The sequence below is a fragment of the Macaca mulatta genome, chromosome 11 (genome assembly GCF_049350105.2).
Source record: "Macaca mulatta isolate MMU2019108-1 chromosome 11, T2T-MMU8v2.0, whole genome shotgun sequence".
Taxonomy (NCBI): domain Eukaryota; kingdom Metazoa; phylum Chordata; class Mammalia; order Primates; family Cercopithecidae; genus Macaca; species Macaca mulatta.
The window spans coordinates 66717930-66745281 of record NC_133416.1 but is presented as its reverse complement, the minus strand read 5'-3'; the positions used below and the strand labels follow the sequence as shown (position 1 = coordinate 66745281).

General features: G+C 36.0%; 1 long non-coding RNA gene across 3 annotated transcripts in view; it reads left to right on the top strand.

The window, feature by feature from the left end:
* LOC144332698 (uncharacterized) overlaps positions 1 to 27352 on the top strand; it is an 80937-nt gene that overhangs the window by 14343 nt on the left and 39242 nt on the right. For 2 of the 3 annotated variants that reach the window (XR_013400675.1, XR_013400674.1), the window contains exons 2-4: positions 15318 to 15483; positions 17200 to 17318; positions 17541 to 17596. This is a non-coding gene — a long non-coding RNA (uncharacterized LOC144332698). The remainder of the gene's footprint in view (positions 1 to 15317; positions 15484 to 17199; positions 17319 to 17540; positions 17597 to 27352) is intronic. The other variant, XR_013400676.1, reaches the window with a different exon arrangement.

Genomic DNA, 27352 nt, shown 5'->3' with positions numbered 1-27352 from the left:
CAAGTTAGCATATTTTAGTTAGCAAGAAGACAAGAATATGAGTTTTGAAACCAAATTAAGCACTAATGTTTTAACTTACTAGATTCAAACTCTAGTGTTTTAACTTTACTAGGTATGTGACATTGAAAAAGTTATTTAACCACACTGTACCTTATTTTACCCTTTATAAAATTAGCTAATAAAATTATTTACATCATAGGATTGTACATATCTAAGTTTGCAGATTAAGTAAAAGAGTGCCTCACACAGTGTTATAAAAGTGCTTATTATTATTATTGATATTATTATTAATACCATGAGCCACTACCTAGATAGGTAATGAAGATCGAAAGATGAATCAAATATTGCTCTATCTTTGGAGAATTTAAGGTCTTTTGGGCAATAAATAGGTAAGCTCTAATATAATGCCACACATATATAGATATAACTGATGTATAAGCCTAATTGAACAATGTCCCTTGACTTCTCTTGGAAGACATGCAACTAATTTGCCTTGAAATATTACTTGTAACCTCCCAAGGAGTGGGGGCAGCTGATAAAGAAAATGTAAATAAAAGCATTCCAGGAAGATAAATATAATGTGCAAAGTCATTCATAAAAAATTAAAACAAACCAAAAATATTGTTTTTTTGGGGGAGATAGGAAGCTCTGTGAGATGACAAAATAGGTTGGTGTATGTGAACACATGAGGAGATGGATAAAACAGGGGTTGGATCATAACTTCTGTATTGTATGACAATTTTTATATTTTAATATAAGTTAAACACAACTTTAGAATGTGGAGAACAGAGGGCACAATATGAGAGACCCCAAACCTAGAGATCCTGTAAGAGATTCCTGCAATATTTCAAACAGATGGAAGGGGTTGGTGCCAAAGTCACACCAGTGAGAAGGGGAGAATGAGCTATTGAGATTTTTTGAGATTTTGAGATTCGATGATCCATTTAGTATGGTATGTGAGGGAGGCAGGGTGATTTAGGTTATTTAGGACAATGCATTGACATTTGTAAGGTTTAAAATATTGTCAGAGATACTTTTGACTGGATTAATTTTGTAGATGGAAATGATTAAATTGGATCCTGAAGAACAGGTAAATTTCTAAAGCCTGACTTTGTGGAAAGGAGCAGGCACTTCAGTGACTGAGATTCTTTTCAGCTCTACTTTTCAATTTCTTCAATTTAGATAAAAGAAAATTTACCCTAGTTTCAACAGCAAGAAGCAAGACTCTAAGATAGCTTCTCAAAGTTTAAATATTTATTATGACATTTCAAGAACTAAGGACAATGTGTTTTTGAGTCATCTCAGTTACAAATGCAAAACTCAGAACAGTATTTACACAAATTTGGAGGAAAATGCACCAACATAGCAAGATGGAAGGACATAAATTTCATCTTTCCTGTCTTAGCAAGTAAATTTATATTTATCAAGGTAAGTATTATGCATTTATGCATTTTAATCATTCTTTAAATTTTATGGAGTATACAAAAATCTATCATATATTTATTAAAAGGTGGAGCAACTCTGGGATGTTTGTTGCATGCATATGGTGCCTGGGGATATTTTGTGTAGTCTTTACAGACTTTTATGCCTTGAGTGTCTTAGTAACTTGGTACTCAATTTTCTTTTTCACTTTTGTTTTTTAAAAAAAGACAACTAAATGGTTTTCGCATAGAAGCCATTGAGATCTAAAATGTTTACTATCAATCATTTTATGAGAAAAAATAAGATAGCATATTTGACACTGATTATTATAAAGAGTTCTTTGTAACTTTCTTTTCTTTTTAAATTCACAAAAAACTCTGTTTACATCACTTTCATTGTTTTATTCCTAATATTTTTATATCTCATTACTACTACTGTATACTAATAATTCTTCTAAAGTGTGTCCTTTATAAAATGCAAGCCTATCTGTCAGGCTAATGAGTAATAGCAGGTTTTTTTCTTAAAAAAATGCATTATTTCCAAAGCATATGTACATCTATAATGCCTGTTATTCTCATTGGTAGGTAGAGTTCCTTGCTAGACATAAGAGAATTTGCACAGCTTTGAGAGTTAAGATTCACGTACAATTTATAGTCTGATAAACAGGGCCTTTGTGAAAGCAGTTGCTCTTATATCTCCTAAGTTCAACATGAAGTTTATTTCATAAAGCAGCATGAATAAATCCACAACTCTTAAGGAAATAAATGTGCCCTTTGACTAAACATAGGCTCATTTATCAATTGTGGCTCATGCAAACTTTTGGAGTTTGGAGTTGAAAATATCACCATGTCTCAAACTTGGATACATGAAAATACTGGTCTTCAAGGTGAAGTTAATGGAACACCTGACTCACTCTATGGGCCTTATCAAAATGCAAATTCCTGGGCTCACTCCAGATCTAGTGAATCAGATGTCAGTGAGTGGGGGCCTAGAATCTGCATTTTGATTAAGCTCCCCAGGTGCTTCATATGCCTTTTAAAGACAGCAATTTGACACACATCTCAGGTTTATTTGCCTTCTAAAATAATATTTTAGGTTAAACCTGTGAAAAACATATGTGATTTTGGATGAAAATGTTGAAAAATTATGCTATCTACAGTACCTTGGGCATTCAGAGACTGAGAACTCACATCTATGGAATGTGCACATGCTGGGCGCTTTATACATGTTACTTTATTTAATCCTAGCCACAATCATATAAGTGTAGATATTATTATATCAGTTTTATAGATGAGAGAACAAGCTCAAAGATGTTAAGCAACTTGACTAGGGTTACACAGGAAATAACTAGAAAATAAAAAACTAAATTCAGTTACATCAAACTGTAAAGCTTTTTCTGCTCTATCAGGCTGCTGGCGTGGATAGGGTGAAGGGTGGGACAGAGGAAGCTCTTGTGGCGAATTTATGCTGGGTAGAAGCATTTGCTCTATCAGTTAATACAGCAACCTGGTAAGAAAGAAATTCTTGTATCAACTTCATAGATGGGAGTCAGACACCTTAGGTAACTTACTGGCAAACACGCATTTATTTAGTTATTGACATATTTATTATTCATTTATTGATATAGTAAATGGCTACAAAGGGTGAAACCTGAGATTGAACAAAGCACACCTGGTGTCTGCTCTCATGGAGTTCACAGACTAGTTTAAGAGCCAAAGAGATAAATTGATCTACACTATAATTTGTGATAAGTGCTATAAGAGCAAAAATAACAAGAGAAATCTAATTTAAATCGAGACTCAAAGACAGTGTATGTAGAGAAGTGACATTTGAGCTACGATGTGAAGTATAAGTAAGATTAGCACAGTAAAGGGTGGAAATAAAAGCATTCCAGGTAAAGTACTAACATGTTAAAAGTCTTTGAGACACAAAAATGCTTGGTACTATTAAGAATTGAAAGAAGACCAATGTGGCCAGCTTAGAAAACAAGTGATAAAGTGATACCACACGATATTGGATTCAGTTGACCAGATTTCTGAGGCCTTTGATGTTAAGACTAAAGACTCTTAGTAATTCTTCTATGTTGAAACAGAGATGAAAGAGAAAGACAGAGTCTAATTTGCATTTTAAATGATCATTGTATAGCTGTAGAAGCTTGATTCTGGAATAGTCCAAATGAGAAAGATGGATAGACCTAATTAAAATTAGCAACAAAAATGTAGGAATGAAGGACAATTTAACAAATACATTTGGATTCAGAATAGTCTGAGCTTCATACTGGGTGATGAGGAGAGGGGAGGCATCAGGACAAAGCCATAATGAAAATGATTTCTAATTTTCTGTCTTTAGCAAGTGGGTGAAGAGAGAATAGAGGGTCATATGCTGAGAAAAGGAACGCTATAGAGGAGCAGGCTCAAATTCAGAAGGAAGAACTTGGATGGAAATATATATGTGTGTATGTGTGTGGGCTCTTTGAGCACAAAGATGGTATCCATGGCAATAAAAGGTCTCTCCTAAGGAGAAAGTGTAGAATGAGAAACAACGAAAGCAGGAAATGAGAAAGATAATGAAACTGAGAACTAGAAGCCAGAGACATAAGAAGAAAATCAGCAGACTGATGGTGTTGTAACTGCCCAACAGGTGCTTTCTGCCCACTGCACAATTAAAGAACATGGCATTACAGTAAAGAAAGAGTTAAACTGACTTGAGGCTGGCCACACCACGTGGGAGATGGAGTTAATACTCAAGTCAATCTCCCCTAAAGCCTATAGGTTAGGGGATTTTCAAAGACAGTTTAGGGGAACGGGGCATGGCTAGAAATGGATGCCTGCTGATTGGCTGTGGTGGAGACCAAATTGTAGAAGGTGGAAGCTGTCCTCCTGAGCTGAGTTGCTTCTGGGTGGGGCCATAGGAGTGGAGTTGGCGGGTCCAGGTGGAGCCACGGGTGTCAGACATGCAAAAAAACCTGAAAAGTTATTTGAAAAGACCAATATTAAGTTCTAGAATAGAACTTTCTAGATTTTATTTGTAGGTGATTTTATTTGTAGGAATGACTGGCAATCGTTTATGACTACGCTTTAGCAGGATTCAGATTCCTCTCCTCCCCGCGGCAGCCTGCTGGCCTTTTGTTAGCTTTACAAAGGCAGCTGAGTTTTGGGGAAGGCCTGTTGTCATTTAAACTGTTAACTAAATGTTTTCCAAAGTTAGTTAGCCTAAGCCCAAGAACGATTAAGGGAAGGGAAGGGGAAGATGCGGGGTGGGGGTGGGAGCGGGGCGGGGCGGGGCGGGGCGGGGGAGGGTGGGTTAGATTAGATGTCATTTACTGCCATAATTTTCTCACTGTTATAATTTTTGCAAAGGTGGTTTTAGTGTTATGGATGCCAAGAAAAGAGAGGGTTTCAAGAATGGGGTGGTCGACTGTCTTGAGTGCTTCAGAAAGGGCTGTGAGTGTCCTCCATGTGGTTAAACCCAGTGAACAATTTTCAGGCCTTTTCTACTGTTCAAAATCTTGTCAGAAAAAGTTTGCTGAGAATCAGAGTAAAAATTGAAGACTTGGAATCGAGGGAAACTACTTTTTAGAGAAAGAATATAGAAGAGCCTGTTCATATAATAATGGGAAATCTACACGAAGTAAGGAAGGTTGATGATCTGGAAAAATAAATAACGGAAGCATAAACTTTTGGAAAAGATGGGAAGAGGTGGAGAATTTCTGGCAAAAGATAACTTTTTCTGTTCTAATGGAAAAGAATAATAAATGATGATAATTTACACATTGTTTTTGCTATGTGCTGCACCCTTTTCTGATATATATGTTTTTGTGTGTATTAATTTTATTTTAATAATACTTGAAGTAATTTATTAATCTTTCTAACAACTTTTAAGATTGGTATTGTTGTCAGCATTTCATAGAGGGACACAAAAATATAAGCAACTTGCACAGGTCCCATAGTTAGTAAGTGATGAATTGGGATTTGACTAAGAGCCTCAGTATAGAGCAAGGGAAAGTGAGCCCCTTTCTGTCTATTTCTTCTTTTGACAGGATGCATAAGGTAAGGCATCACCTGAAAGGTGCAGTGGGGAAGGAGATGAGGGGAGAGTTAAGAATAAGTAAAATAGTGGCCAGGGATAATGAGAGAGTAAAATACAGAAACACGATGGAATTTTCACGTGGTGGTAAGTACTCATTTGAGTTTTGTGAGACAATGTTTATAGTGATACTAGTTAACCTGGTGTTATGATTGGATCTCTTTCATAATATTCCATATGAATCCAAAAGAAAAATAAAGTAGATGGTTGGGTTCATTCAGGGCTAGAGTCTTTCTGGTATTATTTTGTTTTGGTAAGAAAGTTGAGGATATCTGCGAACAATAGCAAATCCGGGGTATAAATTTAAATATATACATTTTATCTACCCCTGTAGCATCACTAGGAATTTCTGGATTACACAGGTAAGCAAAAAAGTGATAATAGTTCATCAAATTGTGATTCTGTAAGATTAAAATTGGAAGAAAGAAAGTATTTAAAGGGAGGGAACTAAAAAAAATACGCATCATAGCTAATTACCTGTTCTATAATACTATGACTTCATTGGAGACTTCCTAGAGTTTCTTCTAATTTACAACCATTTGTTCTAAATGTACTTACATTGGGAGAATCTGCTAGAGATTGCTAGTATTACTATGCCCCAGGCACATTGCTGAGATTTTCTGTATTTTTTCCAAAACATTTAATTTTGAAGCAAAGTGCATTTTTTGTTACATCTTTCCTGCATTTTTCCTTAATCTTTGTTTTCTTAAAACTATTTCCCATATATAGTTCATTCTTGTTAATGGACACTAGCAAAGTTACAATTTCATGGAAATTAATGTTGATTAAAATAGATTTTCCATCATTTATGTAGGAAAGACATGATACATAACTGCTCATAAAATTTAAGTAGCAATGGTGTGTAAATTGATTCCTTTAAGAGAAATATGCTGTTTTAAGGTCACTATTTTATACATGCATCATTCATTACCCATGGTGACACCATATTGCCTATTCAAAGTTATCTCAAAGCCAGAAACAAATAAAGAGCTAGGCCTAAGCTGGTGAGGGATGTGGTTTATTAGCATTTTTACAGATTTTTGCAAGTAAAGTTTCACTAAATGGATACACATGGGAACAGACGTGAATAGACAATTTTCTCTACAAATCTTTCATTGTAGGATCACGGATTATGAATTTCACATCCATAGACAATGTTAAATTTATTTTATTTCAACCTCAAACACACATTTATTTCTGAGTTTTATGCAAAATCAGCTACCATATATTACATGCAAACATTAGTTTATGCCTATATTATAATTACAAAGTGAAATCAAATATCAATATGTAGAATTTGGAAAGCGGCTTACCTAATAAATACTAGAATTTACTCACATATCAAAATTCATTGTGGTAAAACAGTATTTTTTCATTGAGTTTTATGTGTCTTATCAAAAGCAGTGGCCATAATTAATAAATCCCTAAAGTTTGCTGACAATAGAAGTGGTATAAAACTTAAGATTTTTTTGTCACTTGACTTTGACGAAGATTAATACAATGAGGGCTGGAGCTCAGTCAGTGCTGGAGTGGGCAAACTCAAGGACTCTGCAGCTGAAACCCAGACCTGTATGATGGGATCAAACTGAAGAATGGCCCCTTCCAAGATGATTAGCGGAAGACCAGCAAGCAATGCAAAAAGCAAGAAGCCAGGAAGTCAAAGCAGTATGTGATAGCTGTGGTAGGGAGTAAAAATCAGTGTTCAGTCATTCATTTATTTAGTAAATCTGTGGCACTTGCCTACTGTGTGCTAGGCACTCGTTTAGATGCTTGAGGTAAAACAGTGACAGATCCAGTTGGAAAGATCTTATATTCATGTAATAGAAAGAAACAGGAAGTAAAAAACTAAAATAATAAGTAAATGTGGGAAGGCGATCGGTGTTATGGGAAAAATAAGGCAAAAAAAAAAAGTAGGGCAAAGCGAGAGGGATCAGAGTAACTGAGTGTGGAGCAAGTTATAATTTTAAGTAGGGTGATCAGTAAAGGGCTAAAAGAGCAGTTGGTATGAGGATGATATCACCTCCCTCAAGGCAAGAGATGAGAGAATTAGCTATGCAGATCATTTGGAGAAAGAGAAGGCTTTCAATGCAAAGACTCTGCAGTGGAACCATGCTTGACTGGCTCACAAGTAAGGGTCGGTATGTCTGGAGTAGAGTGAATCAATGATAAGATACCTGAATACAAAGTCAGAGAGATACTGGGAGGGCTAACTTTCCGTGGCATTCTTTTTTCCTACACTGTGTTCATGTCCTTTTCTGCATTGCTTTGTTTTATTTTGTTCTAAAAGGAAAAGGCCAGCATGATAGACTACATTCTCCAAATACGTCTAAAAAGAGGGAGAAGTAGAAGTCTGATTCTATAGAATGGGTAGATAGCAGGAGCGCCTTGGGTGAAGATGTAGAAAATAAAAAAGGTCATCAAGACTTGCCATGTAAGTGGCCTCAGATCCTCTATAGGGTGCAAAGAAAAAGTGTTGGACAGATTTGGATTCAGTCCTGTCTCTATCACTAGATGTTTGACCTCAGAAGTGGGACTTAACCTCTCTGAGGCCTGATGTCATCAATAATAAAATGGGCATTATAACATCCTTTTCCTAAAATCACCATAAAGATCAGATAATGTATATAAACTGACACAAAGTAAGCATTTTTGACAAGTTTTCTTCTTCCATTTCTATTTTGCTACCTACTACTAATGTCCCTGATTTCAGCTTTGAGGCTTTTATCTTCTCCTGGAAATAACTTTTAGATTTGATCACTCATGCTTAGATTTCTGGCCTCTTTTTTCACATAGCTGTGTCAGGGGTACTAACTGCAATGGAAAAGAAAGGCCTGGTATCCTTTATCATTGTTTTCCTGCCTGTGGTGTCCCTTCCACCACCATTTTGATCCTCAAATTCCTCTGAGACACAGGAGAGGTGAGTGGCAGGTATATTCTTACTTGACTGAGATTGTTGTGAGTTGTTAGTGCTCTGAGTCTGGCAGAGGTTTAAAACAAACACCTTTTCTTGATTTTGGATTGGATTTGGGAGTTTTCTAGAAACTGTGGAATCCTGGAAATCTATCTTTTTCAGATCTCGGAAATGCATTGCATTGTCTCTTCTCACTGGTTGTGTATATATCTGCTCAGCCCCGAGACACCCAGCAGCATGCTCCCCGCTGCCTTCTGCCAGGGTCTCCTCAGACCTCTATGTGGCCTCATGGACATGACCCAAGGTAGCCCGAGATTGCAGTGCTTTGCTCAAGTGACCCACTTTTATTCTATGGGAGGTAGCCATGTATCCTTTACTCCAACAAATTCTGAAAATGCAGGCCATCGCCAACATGTTGCTTAGTACCTAGAACTTTCCATTTTTAGATTTCTTGGATTTGAGTTCAACACCAATGAATAACTCACTCAATAGCCAGGAAATACTTGTTTCCTTGGGACAAAGATAAAACAAAGATAGTTGAATGTTACTGGCATTGAAGACTGTATCTTATGGAATTTTCATCTTGGTTTTCAATTTGTCCACTGATTTTAAAAAGAAATACATAGTTTATGTAATCCCTTAGAACTCAAATGCTGTCTATTTCTATTCCTCATTCACAGCATTTGAAATACATATAATTAGTAAGTGAAACAGAAATATTCTGCAACCTTCTTTTCTCATATCTTAAATGTGTATATTACTTAGAGCTCAGCCTACCAGCATATTTTATGAACTTAAAATCCAGAATTAAAAATAAGACATATAGGCAACATTAAATATCTATGCTAGATGCCCTCTTTTAAAGAGTGGGAATTTAATTACTTTATTTTTAGAAAACACTACTAACATTTTCTTTGATTCTCTTCCGAATCAACAGTAGTGTGGCATTACTTAGATGCAACCATTGCAGTGTTTACCTAAAAATATTCACTATTTTTAGTAATGAATATATTTGCTGGAAACTAACTGTAATATTTATGAAGAGTGGGCTTAAGGAAAATAAGTGAAGTTTCAACTACTTCAATTGGTATGAACTCTAATAAACAACTATAAAAAATTATATACTCTCAGCAACAAATACAGAAAACTTACTCATTTCTACTACAAAACAGCTACATTTCAGGTTTATTCCATTTAATTTCTATACATTAGAAATTAAATGACTTCCCTTACATGAATGTATTTTTCACATAATTCTAATATTTGAAAAATATTATATAATTAGTTGAATCTATGACTTCTGCTCACAATAAATTTATGCTTAGATTGCTTCAAATTAATTGTAACTGGAAGACAAAATTTTCCAGGAAGGTTGTAATAAAATAAGGCACAAATAAGCTTCTCAAAGAGAACTATTTAATTTTTGCCTATTACAAATTAAAGAGACTAATGAAACCCTCTGAACCCTTTTTGTTTCTTCTCTAGGGAATTTGAAAATACAGAAAATATTTTTAATAAACCATTTAATTAAAACAAACTTTATATTTAAAATGTTTATTATTCACATATTACTGTCAAGCTATTGTAGTGATCTCAGACATCTATTCCTTTCCAAATTATTTTCCTGAGCTAATCATGACAATTCCTTCTTTTTCCTCACCAATAATTAGTTTAGAATGGAAGTGTGACTAAGTCTTTTCGATCTAAAGTTATGAAAAGTCCACTGAGGGATCTGGGAAAAGTTTTCTCTAATGAGAGCAAAAAAGATAAATATTTTGTCTTTTTCCTCTGGAAGAATAGGCACAAGAAACTTCTGTATCCATCTTTCTATTGCCTGAATTCAAAGTGAGTACCAAGGATCACAGAACAGATTAAGGGAAGTGAAGACATTGTTGACAGCTCAATAAACCAACTCAAGCAATTACTCTACAATGGATTTCCAGTTACATAATATAGTATTGCACTCATTTATTTCATTTATATATTGTCTGCCTCCCCACTAGATTGTAACTCTATGAAACAAAGACATTGTGTTGTTCACAGCTGTATCTACAAAGCCTAGATTGGTTGGGTGCATGGTAGGTACTCAATTAATATTTGTCATATCAATATGTAAGTAATAAATTTTGTTACCTAAAGACAACTTGAAGCAGGATTTTCTCTTACTTGTATCTGAAAGCATACTGATTGGTAAAACCATTTTTTAGTGTCTTGAAAAAAGTAATATAGCTTCGAAGATTGACTTACAGCATGGCAATGGAGAATGTTTCTTTGCCTTTTCAGGACCATTGGGTCCTAAGAAGGACCAATATGGAAGTCTCAAGTGATAGGTTACAGAAGGTGGTGTATTAGTTTTCTATTGCTACCATAACATTATCACAAATTCTGTGTTCACCTGGGTCTAACTGACTAAAATTGACGTGTTAGTAGGACTGCATTTCTTTCTGAACTCTGCAGGGAGAGCCCATTTCCTGGTCTTTTCCACCTTATCTGCATTCATTGGCTCATGGTCCCTTTCCTCCATCTTCAAAGCCAGTTATTGCAGGTTCTGTCCTTTTCACATTTTCACCTCTCTGGTTCTCTACTGTAGTCACATCTCCTGTTGACTTCCAGTAAGAAAGGTCTTCCATTTCTAAGGACTCGTGATTAGATTGGTTCCACCTGGAGAGTCCAGGCTACTCTCACCATCACAAAGTCTCTTTTGCCATGTAAGGTAACACATTTTGGGGTTCCAAGAATACGAATAAGAACACGGTTGAAGGGGCATTATTCAGTCTACCACAGTAATAAAACATGTATTACTCATTTGAAATAATATTGCTGACAATACCTAAGATAAAAATAAAGTGGCCATATATCAAAGTATCTCAAACTAAAAATCTTGATATGTGCTTTGCATGTGAAACTTTGTTAGGGGGAAAAATAAATTATTGTACATGCTTATTTTGCTCCTCAAAATTTAAGACATCACTATCTTATTATTTATGCATCATTTGCATTAGTGTTTTCTTTTAAATTAGGATTCTAGCTCACGAAAAACAGCTATTATTTTGAGCATAGCAAAGCAAGAAAGTAAGTGCACTCTTAAAAAGCATTATGCATACCTGAGAGTTATCTTTCAGGGGTCACACTTAAAATGTGTCCAGTAAGATTCTTCACATCCCAGTATAGAAAAGGAGTAATACAATTCTCTTTAACTCAAATAATTTTCTTCTGTCTATTATAACTCTGATAATTTCCCCCAATCTTGGTCAAATGCTCTCTCCTCCATAAAAACTCTGTAATCAGTCCAGCTGGTCAAAATATCAACTCTTCCCAGTTACATGGTAATTGTGATCTGTACCATTCTTTTATTTTTATTTTTATTTTTTTTGATGGAGTTTTGTTCTTGCTGCCCAGCCTGAAGTACAAGGGCACAATCTCGGCTCATGTCAATCTCCACCCTCCCAGGTTCAAGCGATTCTCCTGCCTCAGCCTCCCAAATAGCTGGGATTACAGGCATGTGCCCCCACGTCTGGCTAATTTTGTATTTTTAGTAGAGACCGGGTTTCTCCACATTGGTCAGGCTGATCTCGAACTCCCAACCTCAGGTGATCCACCTGCCTTGGCCTCCCAAAGTGCTGGGATTACAGGCGTGAGCCACTGCACCCGGCTGTGATCTGCACCATTCTTAAGTAACCCATTTTATATGAACTTATAATGCTCTTATTTCTACTTGCAAACATATCATCTCCAATACTAGAATTTAAGCACTTGGAGAACCATTCTTTTTGAACGTCTCTGAGTAGTAACTACACCCAAAATATGTATTAATCAAATTTGTTTTAAAATATTACACCCTATGATAAAGGAAGAAAGGACTATAGGAAATTACATTTTTCCAGAACAGAACTAAAATCCACAGAAAGTTAGCATAAAGAAAGAGATTCCATTATTATGATTAAACCTTACTTCAGTCAGAACCTTATATCACAAGCTCATAGACTAGCTGAAAAAGAAAACGTGGAAAATGTATCAAATTGGGAGGTAAAAATAGGAAAAAGCAAAACCTTTTACAGATTTAATTAATGCAGGGTTCAAAGTACTCTCAAAATAGATGTAAGGCTAGGGAGAGCCTAACCAATAATGCCTTTCTTAGAAAAGTAAGACCTAGGGTATGGTTGGGCAACAAGAACATCTCTAGACCTGATTTCATACCACAGCACATCAGACTAACTGGGCTGAAGGAGAAGCCATATGAACTTATCCTCTTTTCAATAAAGAGACAAAATGAGTAGAATGTTAGAGGCGAAAATTTCCTGACAGTTAATATGGTGGCTGCTAAGCAAGTCGTTTATAGCAAGTAAACTTCAAATTTCCATATAGAAAATAATGAACAGCAACATTACTAAGATGAGGAATATACCAAATTTCATAAGAAAGTACATATAATCATTCTATAACCATATAGCTGCCTTCAAGCACCCCATAACCAATTCATTTTCTTGGCCCTTGCCATTCCACCATATATATATTGAGACTGTGTCTTGCTCTGTCTCCAGGCTAGAGTGCAGTGGCACCATCTCAGCTCATTGCAACCTCCGCCTCTCAGGTTCAAGCTATTCCCCTGCCTCAGCCTCCCAAGTAGCCGGGATTACAGGCACGCACCACCATGCCTGGCTAATTTTTGTATTTTAGTAGAGATGGGTTTTCACCATGTTGGCCAAGATGGTCTCAATCTCCTGACCTCCTGATCCATCCACCTCGACCTCCCAAAGTGCTGGGATTACAGGCGTGAGCCACCGTCCCCAGCCTCCACCATACATTTTTAAAAACAATTATTTGGACTAGATAGAACTTCTTAATTAGCAAAAGTTAAAATAGTCAGGAAGCAATGATCATAGATAGTGGAATTGAAAAAAAAAAGAGAAAATATCCAAAGACCCAGATAAATAATTATACAGCAAAGCAACAGAAACGTTGAGCCAAGCATTGGTTTTAAAGCTCTCAAGAACTGAAGAAATCATAGTGTCATTGAACAGCCTCATTGAAAAGATACATGAGATAGAATAAAAAATAATATTATAACTGAAAGATGTGACAAAGAAGTTGGCAGATCTCAGAAAAAAAGGAAAAGAAAAGAAAACGTTAAACATTTTCACATTATCATTATAAATTAAAATAAATCCTTAAGAAACACAGACATAAATGTGAAGACCAGGCTTGAAAAAAATCAAGAAAAATAAAATAGAAATGGAAGAAATGGAACTTAGATACAAACATAATTGGCAAGAAATTATGGATCTAGACTGAAAAACAAATTTAAAGTGCATGTAATTATAGTTTCTGAATAAGAAAACAAAACAGTAGAGAAAATACAAACATATATAATAGAAGTAAACTTTAAAATAACTGGTTCTTTAGTTTGCAAAGAAAAGATGACTTTTGTGTGTTTACTGAAAATACCAACTAGTTATCTCAATTAGATGACAATTTCCGTTGGAGATATTGTCCTTACATATTTTAAGTGCCTAGAACAATGCCTGATAAAAAGAAATCACCTAGTAGATATTTGTTAAATGCATTAATAATAAATTGAATATAAACTTGAATAAATAAGTATCTACTTGGAAAAAATCAACACTGAATTGAAGTCTAATAGAGCTGTTTTAATTTAAGGAAATTTGCCAAGCAGTCCATGAAAAGTTAGGATAAACTTAGACATTTTCACAACAGCATTTATCCTAACAAGAACAACAAAATAATACCTAAACAAAGAGTTTCAACTTAGCCAAATCACAATTAAAAGGTAAAAGCAATAGAAAAATTACCCAGCCATATAAGAATATGAGGATTACAACTTATGGTGTTTCTTAAAAAAAAAAAGTGTTAATTAAATCTATCCAAAGTAGAGATAAAGCAAAATAATAAGTTCAAAATTAAGGTACTGATATTAGTATCAAAGGTTTGAAAGTGAACACCAAATTACAAGCATGTAAAATTTAGCCAGGTGCGGTGGCTCATGCGTGTAATCCCAGCACTTTGGGAGGCCGAGGCACGTGAATTGCTTGAGGCTAGGAGTTCAAGACCAGCCTGGCCAACATGGTGAATCCTCATCTCTACTAAAATTACAAAAACTTATTCATGTGTGGTGCTGCATGTCTGTAATCTCAGCTGCTTGGGAGACTGAGGCATGAGAACTGGTTTGAATCTGGGAGGCAAAAGTTGCAGTGAGCAGTGATCATGCCACTGCACTCCAGCCTGGATGACAGAATGAGATTCTGTCTCAAAAATAATAATAATAATAATAGTAATAAATTTAGGACTTCTAGTAGCAGTAGACCTCACATTGAGAACTGAAACAGAATCTCAACAAAGTATGAAAAGGCAAGAAAGTTAAAAAGGTAAGGAAGAATTAAGAGGCCAGGTTTAATCACTTTTTAATGCCAAGGTAGTAGTCCACGAGTGGCATTATAGTCACAACATAGATTGTAAATACTATAAATTCAATAAGAAAAATTGGGAAAGAATATGAATAAACAATTTATTGAAAGATGGTTGGATAGAATTTTAAACATCTTAATCATAATTGAAACTGAAATTACATTTTCAACATATCAGATTGACAAAGATTAAAACACTTTAAACTGCGTTTTGGCACAAGCATGGGAAAAACAGCCACTCTCATACACTATTGATGGAGGCAGAAATTAGGAAAAATACTTTTATAAGGAGAAATCCTTATATTTGGAGCTGTCAAATATTTAAAAGGTCATATCATTGACTCAGAATTACATTTCTATGTCTGTAGACAGACAACAAGCATGCAGCTATTTATTAGAATGTTAGATAATATTAAACCCTCAAAGGTAAAAGCAAGGTATGGGGAAAAGAATGACTAACTGCTATTTTTTGTTAGGTGATCAGGAATATCCTGTCTGAGGCGCTGACATTTGGGCAGTAAGCCAAATGATGAGAAGTGAGCCATGCTGATACCTAGAAGGACAGCTTTCCAGGAGGAGGGAACAGTAAGGATAAAATCCTGAGGCAGCATCAAGGAGGCCTTGCAGCTGGAGCATTTCAAGGTGCGTATCTGTGTATTAGTGAGAGTTCTCCAGAGAAAGAGAACCCAATACACATATATGTGCATATGTGCGTGTGTGTATATGTGTGTATGTATGTATGTATTAGTCCATTTTCACACTGATGAAAAAAACATACCCAGGACTGGGCAATTTACAGAAGAAAGGGATTTAACTGGACTCACTGTTCCATGTGGCTGGAGAGGCCTCACAATCATGGCAGAAGGCAAGGAGGAACAAGTCACATCTTACGTGGATGGTGGCAGGCAAAAAGAGAACATGTTCAGGAAAACTCCTCTTTTTAAAACCATCAGATCTCATGAAATCCAACCACCATCAGGAGAACAGCATGTGAAAAACAGACTTGCCCCATAATTCAATTATCTCTAACCAGGTCCCTCCCACAACACATGGGAATTATGGGAGCTACAAGATGAGATTTGGGTGGAGACACAGAACCAAACCATATATATATAAACACACACGTGCACACACACACACACACATATACATACACACACACACACATATACATACACACACACACACATATACATACACACACACACACACGTATATATAGAGACAGAGAGAGAGAGGTGAGAAATGAGAAATGAAGACAGTGAGAAAGACAAAGAGATATTTATTATGAAGTATAGGCCAATATGATTACGGAACCTGAGGTCCCATGATCTGCCATGTGTGAGCGGAAGACCCAGAAAAGCCGATGGTGTCGTTCAAGTCCAAGTCCAATGGCCTGAGATCCAGGAGCACTGATGGAATAAGTGCCAGTCTGAGGAAAAGTGAAGACTCATGTCCCAGGCTAATCAGGCAGAGAAAGAGAATTCTCCCTTCCTCTACCTTTTTATTCTGTTCAGGCCCTCAATAGATTGGATAATGCCCATTCACATTGGGAGGGCAATCTACTTTACCATTCTACTGATTCAAATGCTAATTTCTTCCAGAAACACTTTCACAGACACATCTAAAAATAGTGTTTAACCAGATAGCTGGGCATTATGTGGTCCAATCAAGCTGACATGAAATTAACCATCACAGTCTCATAGGCATTTGAAGCTCAATATGCCAAAAGTGAACTTGAAATTTCTTATCCTTCAATTTTGCCCTTCTTTTATTGTGAATGTAAAACCCAAAACTATGTAAGTACTAGAAAACATAAGTGTGTTTTTCTATAAACTGGGTGTTGGAAAAGATTTTCTAATTTGACTACAAAAATTGGTTTTTAAAGTATCTTCATGATCTTCAAGACAAATGAAAATCATAAGTAAAATCAAAAGAAAAGTGATTGGAATAAACAAAGGGCTAATATGTTTCTTACACAAATAGCTTTTGAAAAAAATTGAGAAATAAAACAGAAAAATCCTATAGAAAATGGGCCAAAAACACACATAGAAACACCAAAAAGGAATAAATTTTTTTTTTTTACAAATAATGATGTTATATGCAATTGAAAAATACTGGAAAATACCCTAATGTTCAAACATAAGAGATTATTCTAGAAATAATGGTACTTAAACACAATGGAATAATTATGTAGTTGAAAAAAATTGAGGAAACACTTTATAAGTTGATATGAAGTTACTTACAGAAAATATTAAGGAGAAAAACCAAAGTGCAAAATAGCATATATAGTATGCTACTTTGGTGTAAGAGAAAAAGGAGAAATAAGGAAATTAACATATCTGCTTATCTCTACAGAAGAAACTCAGGAAACCAGAATACAATGAAGTTGGTCAATTACAAGGGTGGGATGGAGAAAGAGGAAAATATTCATTCCATGGTGTCTACAGGGGATTGGTTCCAGGACCAATTTACAGGTATGCCTGTGGATACTGAAATCTGCAGATGCTATAGTCCCTTACATAAAATGGCATAGTATTTGCATATAACATACACACATCTCATATACTTTAAATCATCTTTAGATTATTCATAATACCTAATACAATATAAATAATATGTAAATAGCTGTTGTTCTCTCGTTTTATTTATTATTGTTGTAGTTATTTTTATTGTTTTTTGACTTTGAATATTTTCAGTCCATGGTTGCTTGAATTGTGGATGTGAAACCCACAAACAGGAAGACGTCTGTAAAGTAAGAGGAAGTGACACTTTTCTAAATCTACTCTTTTTATCTCATTTGAATGTTGAAAAATGTTAATATTGAATGTATTTTAATAATGTTAAATCAATAAGAATTGGGAGAAGGATAAAAACAAAGGAATATATGAGAAACCCAACTATGTCAAATGAATAATATTCTCATAAAAAATAATAATTCTATTATTATAATATATGAGCACAGTATTCAACAAGTTTTAGGCAGAGTGAAAGGTACTAAAAACAAATCCTGAGCTTTTTTTGCTAGGTTGTTTTTGTCATGGTATAGATGAAGCAATTCAGAATCTATCTTAGATACATAATAGGAATACGAGCATATGAATAAAGAAATCGATGTTGTTAGGAGATGTAAAGTTCTCACTGTATAAAAAGGAAGACATATGAAATCAGGGGAAACAAGGGAAAATCCATGACAATAAATGTAATTGAAAGTATTATTAAAAAATATATATGTATGTGTAACTGCAGGTATATTTGCAAATATATGTATGTGTTTATGCATACATGTATTTATATGGCTATATTTGGTTGTATGCATTACATACATATAGCTCCTACCTGCCTCCACTGAGAGAAATTACAACCAAAGAAACAGCAATGACAATGAACACACCTAGTGCCCAGAATTTGGTTTTTAATACCATTCCTTACTAAAAGAAACTAGGACATCTTAGAAAAATTAGATTCCAAGGCTGCATTCAGATAAAAGCAAGATGAGCAGGGAACACCTTGTTAAGTCAGAAATTAAAGAACTGCCTAGAAAAAGTGACAAGGGATGATAACAAGAATACAGGAGACCAAAGAATCTTCAACTGGCCAAGCCCAAGATAATTTGGGCAGTAAAATAATGAGACTATAATTAGTTATAAATCTTTGAAGAAATATAAATTTCTATACTTATGTTAATATTAAATAGATAAATACTAAAATAAATTGGGAAGAAATGTTGCCTGGAAAATTTGGAGGAAGAGCTGGAGTCTGAAAACCATTTCAAAACCATCATAGTTTTAATTGGTTCCTCCAAGAAACATTAATGGATGCTAAATCTGGGTAGAGACGGTTTGATTAGGAGTGAGATATGTTTATGATCTTAAAGTGTCTTCCAACAGATTGCTTATTAATTGCAGAAAACAATAGTAACTATAAATGGAAGATATTTGAAAATATCTTGAGCAAGTGATCAAAATTATTGGCACCCAAGTAGCCTCCAGACTTGATACCTTGAGAAGGACACACCATAATTTTTGTAGTTTTCCAGGTAGAAATGTTTTTAGTAAAACTTAGACTTATGTAGTCTAATTATGAAGCAATATGAAACTAAAAATGAAGAGTGTTCTATTATAAAAATAAAAAAGGGGGTGACTGTGTTCTTAAAATGCATCCATGTCATAAAAGACAAAGTCTAAGTAACTATCAATTTTAAAGAAGCCTGGAAACTAACTGCAATACATGACTCTGTACTGGAACTGGAGCTGGAAAAATAAATAGTTCAGAAATGACATTATTTGTCAATTTTCAAAATTGGAATATGAACATCATGTTGGATGAAAGTGTTGCATCAATATGACATGCACTGATGTGGATAACTCTTTTGTGGCTATGTAAGACAGTATCTTTATTCTTTGGAAATACATTGAAGTACTGGGTTGAAAAAAGGAAGAAATCTTTTTACAGGAGGTTCTCCTCACACTCTCAATGATAGTTAATTTTCTGTGTCACCTTGACTAGGCTCTGGCACTCAGTTGTTTTTGTCAAACACCAGACTAGATGCTGTTGTGAAGGTTTTTTACTAAATGTGATTAATATTTCAATTAATAGTCTCTGAATAAAGCAGATTACCATTCATTATGCAGATAGGCTTCATCCAATCAGTTGTTGGCCTTCAGAGAAAATACTGAGATCTTTTCTTCAGCCTCCAAAGTGCCCTCGGACTAAGGATGCAACAACATTGACTTCTTCCAAGAAGTGAGATACAAGAGGTGACCAGATTGCACATTGCCTTAATAATGTAAATTCTGACTATTGCTTTTAAGAAAAGAAAACAAAAACAAACAATACAAATATCTTGAGAGAAGAGGGAAGGTGAAGTTAGAGGAAGTAGAGTAGAGAGATAATCTTCTTCACTACCCTAAGAAAAAGAAAATAGATATTTAAAAAAAATGGTTAAGAAGAAATAGTATATTTTATTTAGATAAATGGATGCTAGTATCAGAAGAAACAGTTAAAAGGCTTTGAAAGTGTTTGCCTCTGGGTAATAATAGGTAAATAGGGAGGAATAGACAAAAGGATAGTTTTTAATATCAATACTCTTATTACTGTTATAAATATATTAATTCTTGAATTTAAAACTTGGTTATATATAATATTTTCTTTTTCTTTATCTTAAAGTTTGATTTTGTTTTTAATTGTCATATAATTATGCATACTTATGGTGTACAGAGCAGAGTTATATTTCAATAAATCAACACATTGTGTAATGATCAAATCAGGATAATTAGCATATGCATCACCTCAAACACTTTTCATTTGTTTGTGAAAACATTCAAAATCATTATTTCTGGCTATTTTGAAATATACAATATAATATTGCTAACTCTAATAATCCTACTGTTTAATAGAACACCAGAATTTATTCCTCTTATTTTGTTTTCCCAGTAACAAGCTTCTTCCTATCCTCTATTTCTTCCTACTCTCCCCAGCCACTGGTAAACACTATTCTACTTTCTACCTCTTTAAGAGTAACTTTTAAAAAATTCAATATATGAATGAGATTAGGTGTTATTTGTCTTATTGTGCTTGGTTTCTTTTACTTAACATAATGTCCTCTAGGTTCATCCATGTTGTCCAAAATGACAGGATTTTATTATTTTTATGGCTGAATTCCATTGTATATATATTAATTTTTTAAAAGTAAGAATAATACGCATTTTATAGATATGAAACCAGAAAATTATAATTAATGAAGGAAAGTAATAACTTCAAGATGATTTACATTTTATAAGGCATTTTTATTCTTGGAATTATTAGTATAAATGTAAGCACAACTCTGACTGAAAGACAATGAAAGATTTCAGTATTGTAAAGCAAGCATCAGAAAAAAACCACTTTTCTTTCTTTTTGCATAGAATTTATCATCTAACAGAATTTAGGACAAGCTATACTGGCATTTAGGAAGTGAATATTTACTCCTTCTTTATGTATTTTTGGACAGAAATGTGAGGATATAGGCAGAATATTTAAAAGACTGTCATCTGAACGAAAGTAAAGGACTGGAGTACATATGGTACAGAGTGTTGGTTTACTTCAATACCCTTTCTTTCCTTCTTTTTTATTAATAAGAAACCAAATTTTGTCTGTTTTCCAGAGGAGAGAGTATGACACTACATACTTCAGCCTTCCCTGAAGCTAGATGTAGTGAAGTAATTAAATATTGGTCAGTGAAATGTATGTAAAAGTGTTTCTGAAACGTCTGTGAGATCTCCGATCTTTGCCCTTTTTTTATTCTGCTGTCTGGAATGTGATGGGAAATGTGATGGTTGGAGATCAAGCATCCATTCTGGATCAGGAAGATGAGGGCCTTGTCAGGGATAAAAGCAGAAAACTGCAAGTGTACCTCATGGGGCCATTGTACCAGTCATAGACTTCTTTTATGTAAGGGAAGAATATAATTCCATTTTGCTGAAGTTGAGTTTTTATGTCTCACCTGATGGCATATGAAATAAATACTCTTTCTCCTAAGATTTAGAGCACTTAAAATTTTAATGTATAATTAAAAGAAATAGAAATAGTATAGTATTATAGTAATGGGTACATAAGGCAAAGTGTATTTTGCATTTCTTCCTAAACAAATGGCAACTAACCTTCTAGTAAAATACACTATAAACAAGTTAGTCTTGGAAATGTTATTAGTGTAACTTAAGGAGCAATACAATTATTGCAAACTATCAATAACTAGAATAATAAAAAACAGATTGATCGGAATGTGAATTACATTTGTTAGAAACATTACTGCTTAAGGCTATAATCACCCATAGAAGTAGGAAAATAAAGCTGACTTTATACTGGAATATATTAAAGTAAAGTCCAGAAGAATCAGTTAACAGGTTCATTGAGATTATCACTGCTGTTAACTTCTGTTGGCATAGTAAACCAAGTAATAAATTTTTCCTATTGGACTAATAGGAAACACAGATGAAATTTGTAGTTTATTTAAATCCCATCTTAAAATAAGTGCTGTTTTAGTTTCTTAAAAACTCAGTCCTTCTTTGTTAATGTTGCTTATGCACTGTATTTCCAGACTGAGCTACTCCGAGAAGGTGTATAATGGTTTTATAAAGAACCATAACAGGAGATCTTATTTATTTGTGCCTATGAATTTTAAAAAGTAAGTTTCATTGAGATATAATTTACATACTATAAAATTCATCCTTACAAAGTATACAATTCAGTGTCTTTTAGTATACTCACAAAGTTGTTCAATCATCACCACTATCTAATTTTGGAACATTTTTATTACCTCACAAAGAAACCTCACATCCATTAACAATCACAACCCTTCACCCTGACACAAGAGGTATGATCCAGACAGAGAGAAAATAGTTTATTTTTAGTCACAGTTCCTGGCAAACAATAAACTGTTTTCTGTCTGTATGGATTTTTTAATGGTCTTTTTGGTCTGAGCTCTTTCAGTTAGCATAATTTTTCAAGATACATTCATGTTGTGGTATCAGTACCTTATTAGTTTTTGTGCCTGGATAATACTTCATTATATGGATACATCATGTTTTCTGTATACATTAATCAGTTGAAAATCATTTGAGATTTTGTCATCTTTTGGCTATTATTAATATGGCTACCATAAACATTCATGCACAAGCTTTTATATAGATACATGTTTTCAATTCTCTTGGATACATACCTAAAAGTAGAATTTGTGAGTTATATGTTAATTCAATATTTAATATTTTGAGCCAACTCCTTTTTGTAGCAGCTCCACCATTTAAAATTCCCACTAGCAATGTGTAAGTGCTCCAGCTTCTCTACTTTCTTGCTACTTACAAATTATCAATATTTTTGGTTATAGTCATCTTATGGGTGTTAGGTGAAATCTCATTGTGGGTATGACTTGCATTTCCATTACAGCTAATGATGTTGACCATTTCTTATGTGTTTATCAGACATGTGTGTATCATATTTGAAGAAATATCTATTCAATCTTTTGCCCATTTTTAAGTAGATTTATATTTGTGTTTTATTATTGAGTTGTAAGTGTTCTTTATTTCATATTTAAGTCCTTTTTCAGATGCTTTGCAAATATGCTCTCCCATTCTCTGGGTTGTCTTTTTATTTTCTTTATGGTGTCTTTTGAAGTACAATATTTTTAGTTATGATAATTTCACACTATTTTTTTAAAAAATTGGTTGTTTGTGCTTTTGGTGTCATGTCAAAGAAACCACTACCAATAAAAAGTCATGAAGAGAATGATGGCTTCCAGCTTCATCTATGTCCCTGCAAATAACATGAACTCATTCTTTTGTATGGCTGCAGAGTATTCCATGGTGTATATGTGCCATATTTTCTTTATCCAGCCTATCATTGATGGGCATTTGGATTGGGTCCACGTCTTTGCTATTGTAAATGTGCTGCAAGAAACACACATGTGCATTTTTCTTTATATTAGAATAATTTATAATCTTTTGGATATATACCCAGTAATGGTATTTCTGGTTCCAGATCCTTGAGAAATCACCACACTGTCTTCCACAATATTTGAACTATTTTACACTCCCACCAACAGTGTGAAAGTGTTCCTATTTCTCCACAGCCTCACTAGCATTTGTTGTTTCCTGACTTTTTAATAATTGCCATTCTAACTGGTGTGAGATGGTATCACATAAACAGAAAACCAAACACCACATGATCTTGTGTCCAGAGTTGCTTCCCTCCAGTGGGTTCTTGGTCTCACTGGCTTCAAGAATGAGGCTGCAGACCCTCATGGTGAGTGTTGCAGTTCTTAAAGACAGTGTGTCCAGAGTTTTTTCCTTCAGATGTTTAGATGTGTCTGCAGTTTCTTCCTCCCAGTAGGTCTGTGGTCTCTCTGACTTCAGTAGTGAAGCCACAGACCTTCGCAGTGAGTGTTACAGCTCTTAAAGGTGGCGTGTCTGGAGTTGTTTGCTCCTCCCCATTGGCTTGTGGTCTCACTGACTTCAGTAACGAAACCGCAGACACTCGGTGAGTGTTACAGCTCATAAATATAGTGTGGACCCAAAGAGTGAGCAGCAGCAAGATTTATTGTGAAGAGTGAAAGAACAAAGCTTCCACAGCATGAAAGGGAACCCAAGAGGGTTGCGGATGCTGGCTTGGGTGGCCAGCTTTTATTTCCTTATTTGACCTCACCCACATCCTGATGATTGGTCCATTTTACAGAGTTCTGATTGGTGCATTTGCAATCCTTTAGCTAGACACAGAGCACTTATTGGTGCGTTTTTACAGAGTGCTGATTGGTGCACTTACAGTCTTCTAGCTAGACACAGAGAACTGATTGGTACATTTTTATAGATTGCTGATTGGTGCATTTACAGTCCTTTAGCTAGATAGAAAAGTTCTTCAAGTACCCATCTGACCCAGAAGTCCAACTGGCTTCACCTCTCATTCCCCCCCTCTAAACAGGACACCCCAACTGCTATTGGGAATTGGGTGATGACCACTCTAGCTACTTCCTGCTGAATAGGGGTGAAGAAGGGGCCCTGCAGTTGTAGTGTCCTCCAGTGGGGAACTAACTCTTTAGGCCAGTGAAAGGGCCAGTGGATCAGTCCAGGGGTCTGGGTAGAAGTTGTTAGTTGGGCTCATTTGCGGTTCCATTTGTAAGACCATCTGTAGCTTGATGACCTCAATCCTAGAGGAAACAAATTTGACAAGGAGGTTAAAAATACAAGGCCCAAAGGTGAGTAATACTAAGATGGCTGTCACGGGACCAAGAAATGGGAGAAGCCATGTTGCCCAACTCCAGAGGTTGGTATAAGCATTTGAAAGGCGTCGTCTGATTTCAGAAGCCTTTTCCTGTAAACACTGGATGGCATCTCGTACTATCTCTGATTGGTTAGTGTAAAAACAACACTCTTCCCCTAAGAAGGTACAGAGTCCTCCTTTCTCAGCAGTGAGGAGGTCTAGGCTTTGGCAGTTTTGGAGAGTCACTGTTGCCAAAGAGTCTGTTTGGGATTGTAGAGTAAGGATAGATTTCGTTACTTCCTGCAAACCGTCTGAGAGGCAGATATAGGTGGAAGTTCCACATAAGAAGAATATGTCTTGGCTGGGTAGACGGAAATTTACCCTGGCTTTTAAAAGAATAGGGTACACTGTTTTTTCTTTACTACTTCTATCTCTTTCTCTCCCTTTGGCTCTTTCTTTGTCTCTTCCTCTCTTTCCTTCTCTCTTTGACTTTCTGTCTCTGTCTCTTCCTCTCTCTGTCTCTCTGTCTCTCTCTCTCTTTCTGCCTCTTTCTCTCTTTCCTTTCTGCTAGTCTTTCCCTACCTCTGCTAGCTGCTTATGCTGCTGTTCTCCTCTCTCCTTCCCCTTTTTGATGGCTTCAGCAGTGTAAGACTGCCATCTCCTTGGGTTTTTGCACTGTGTGCAGTAACTCCATGATTTCCTTGTGGTATTTAATGGGGGTTTCCCCAGAGGTTAGGAACTCCCTTTCTTTCCATATTGCAGCATGGGCATGTAGGATTAGATAAGCATACTTACTATCTGTAGCAAAGTCTCTCAATTACAACTCAGGAGGTGGGAGAAACACCTGGTTACAGGTTGTCCCAGGATTCCTCAGATGATAATGGACCTTGAGGGCAGCCGAAGACAGGAGATAAACACTGAGAAAGCCATGCCAGTGTCCAGGAGGAAGTCAATTTCCTGGCCTTCAATGGTTAAATGTACCCGGGGCTCAATGAGCGTGATGACACAAGTTGGCACTTGCCTTGGGCAAGTTCTTGTTGGATTATCTGGTTGGGGGCTTCTGGCCCAGAGAACCTTTGTCCTCTGGGGCAGTGCACCTTCCAGTGATTGCCTTGGCATAGTGGACATGGGTGAGAGGGTAGTTTTATTGGAAAATCTTTTTTAAAGTGTCCTTGCACATCACACTGATAACAAGCCTTACCAGGTGATTGGCCTGCTCCATTTTCTGTCCTCACTGAATGACCAAGGTTTGTTTTTCTAAGGGCCATGACTAAGGCTGTGGCCTTTCTCTGATCTTGCTTTTTCTTTTTGGCCTGTTCCCCTTGGTCCCTATTATAGAACACTGAGGTTGCCAGATTTAATAATGCCTCCAGAATTTGTTTAGGACCCAGGGCTCCTTTTGGAGCTTTCTCCTGATATCTGTGACTGATTGGGTAATAAACTCATCTCTTAGAATCAATTGACCCTTGAGGGAATTGGGTGACAGGAGAGTATATTTTCTTAAGGCTTCCCATAGCCACTCAAGGAAGGCAGAAGGATTTTCTTCCTTTCCCTGAGTTATGGTGGACATCATTGAATAATTCATCAGCTTTTTCCTAAGTATCCTTAGTCCTTCTAGAACACAGGTCAACAGACATTTGCGATTCCAGTCCCTATGATCTGGGTTGAGGTCCCAGTGGGGATCCACACTGGGGACGGCTTGCTGACTGGTAGGGAATTTGCTCCTTTCTTCAGCTGTCATTCTATCATTTACTTGACTAAGATACCAGTTATCTCCAAACTCAGGCTGCAGCTAAAGCCGCATTCTTTTCATTTAAGGCCAGGGTTTAATCTAGCAACAGCATGACATCTCTCCAAGTGAGATCCAAGGTTTGCCCTAGACCCTGTAGGACATATATGTACCTATCAGGATCATCTGAAAACTTCCCCAGGTCCACCTTAATCTGCTTTAAATCAGAGAGGGAGAAGGAGTCATGTACCCGGGTTGGGTCAAATTCCTCTCCCCCTAGAGCTTGAAGGGGACATAACCCATAGCCCGGGGGGTTTGTGGTACTTTAGAGATTTCTTTGCTTATTTCCTTCTAGGTAGGGGAGATTAGAGGAGGATTATCATTAATAGAAGGGGGAGATATAGGGAGGCTAGGATATGGGGGTAAGCTGAGAGGTCCTCCTGTGGGATGTAAATTGCAAGCTTTGCATAGTTCTGTATTCTCCTTCAATGAAAAGAAAGCTTGGACATAGGTATTTCACTCCATTTGTGTTCCGTCTTACAGAAAAGGTCAAGCTGCAGGATAGTATTGTAATTTATACTTCCCTCAGGTGGCCATTTTTCCCCATCAGAGAGAGAATATTGGGACCAAGCCATGGTGCAGAAAAAATTGAGCTGCCTTTTTTTCAGGGTTTGCAGGTCAAATTGGTCCCAATGGCTTAGGATGCATTTCAGGGGTGAGCCTGTTGATGCCTGAGTGTTTCCCATCTGAAAGACAAAACCACCTGCAGTTTTGTTTTTTGTTTGTCTCCTGCCAAAGAACCTGCGACTGTCTGTGGACCTTGATGATCAGAATAGTTGAGCTCACCGACGCAGCAGCAGAAACACTAGTTTTCCTCCTAGACCACAAGGAGGACCGAGGAAGGTCAGATTTAGTGGCCCTTACCAAAGCATCCTCGAGAACCTGCACCCTTGCCTGTCCTCCTAGACCACAAAGAGGACCGAGAAAAATTGGATTTAGTGGCCCTCACTGACACATTCTTGAAAACCTGTTAGAGTCCTAAGCGTTCTCCTG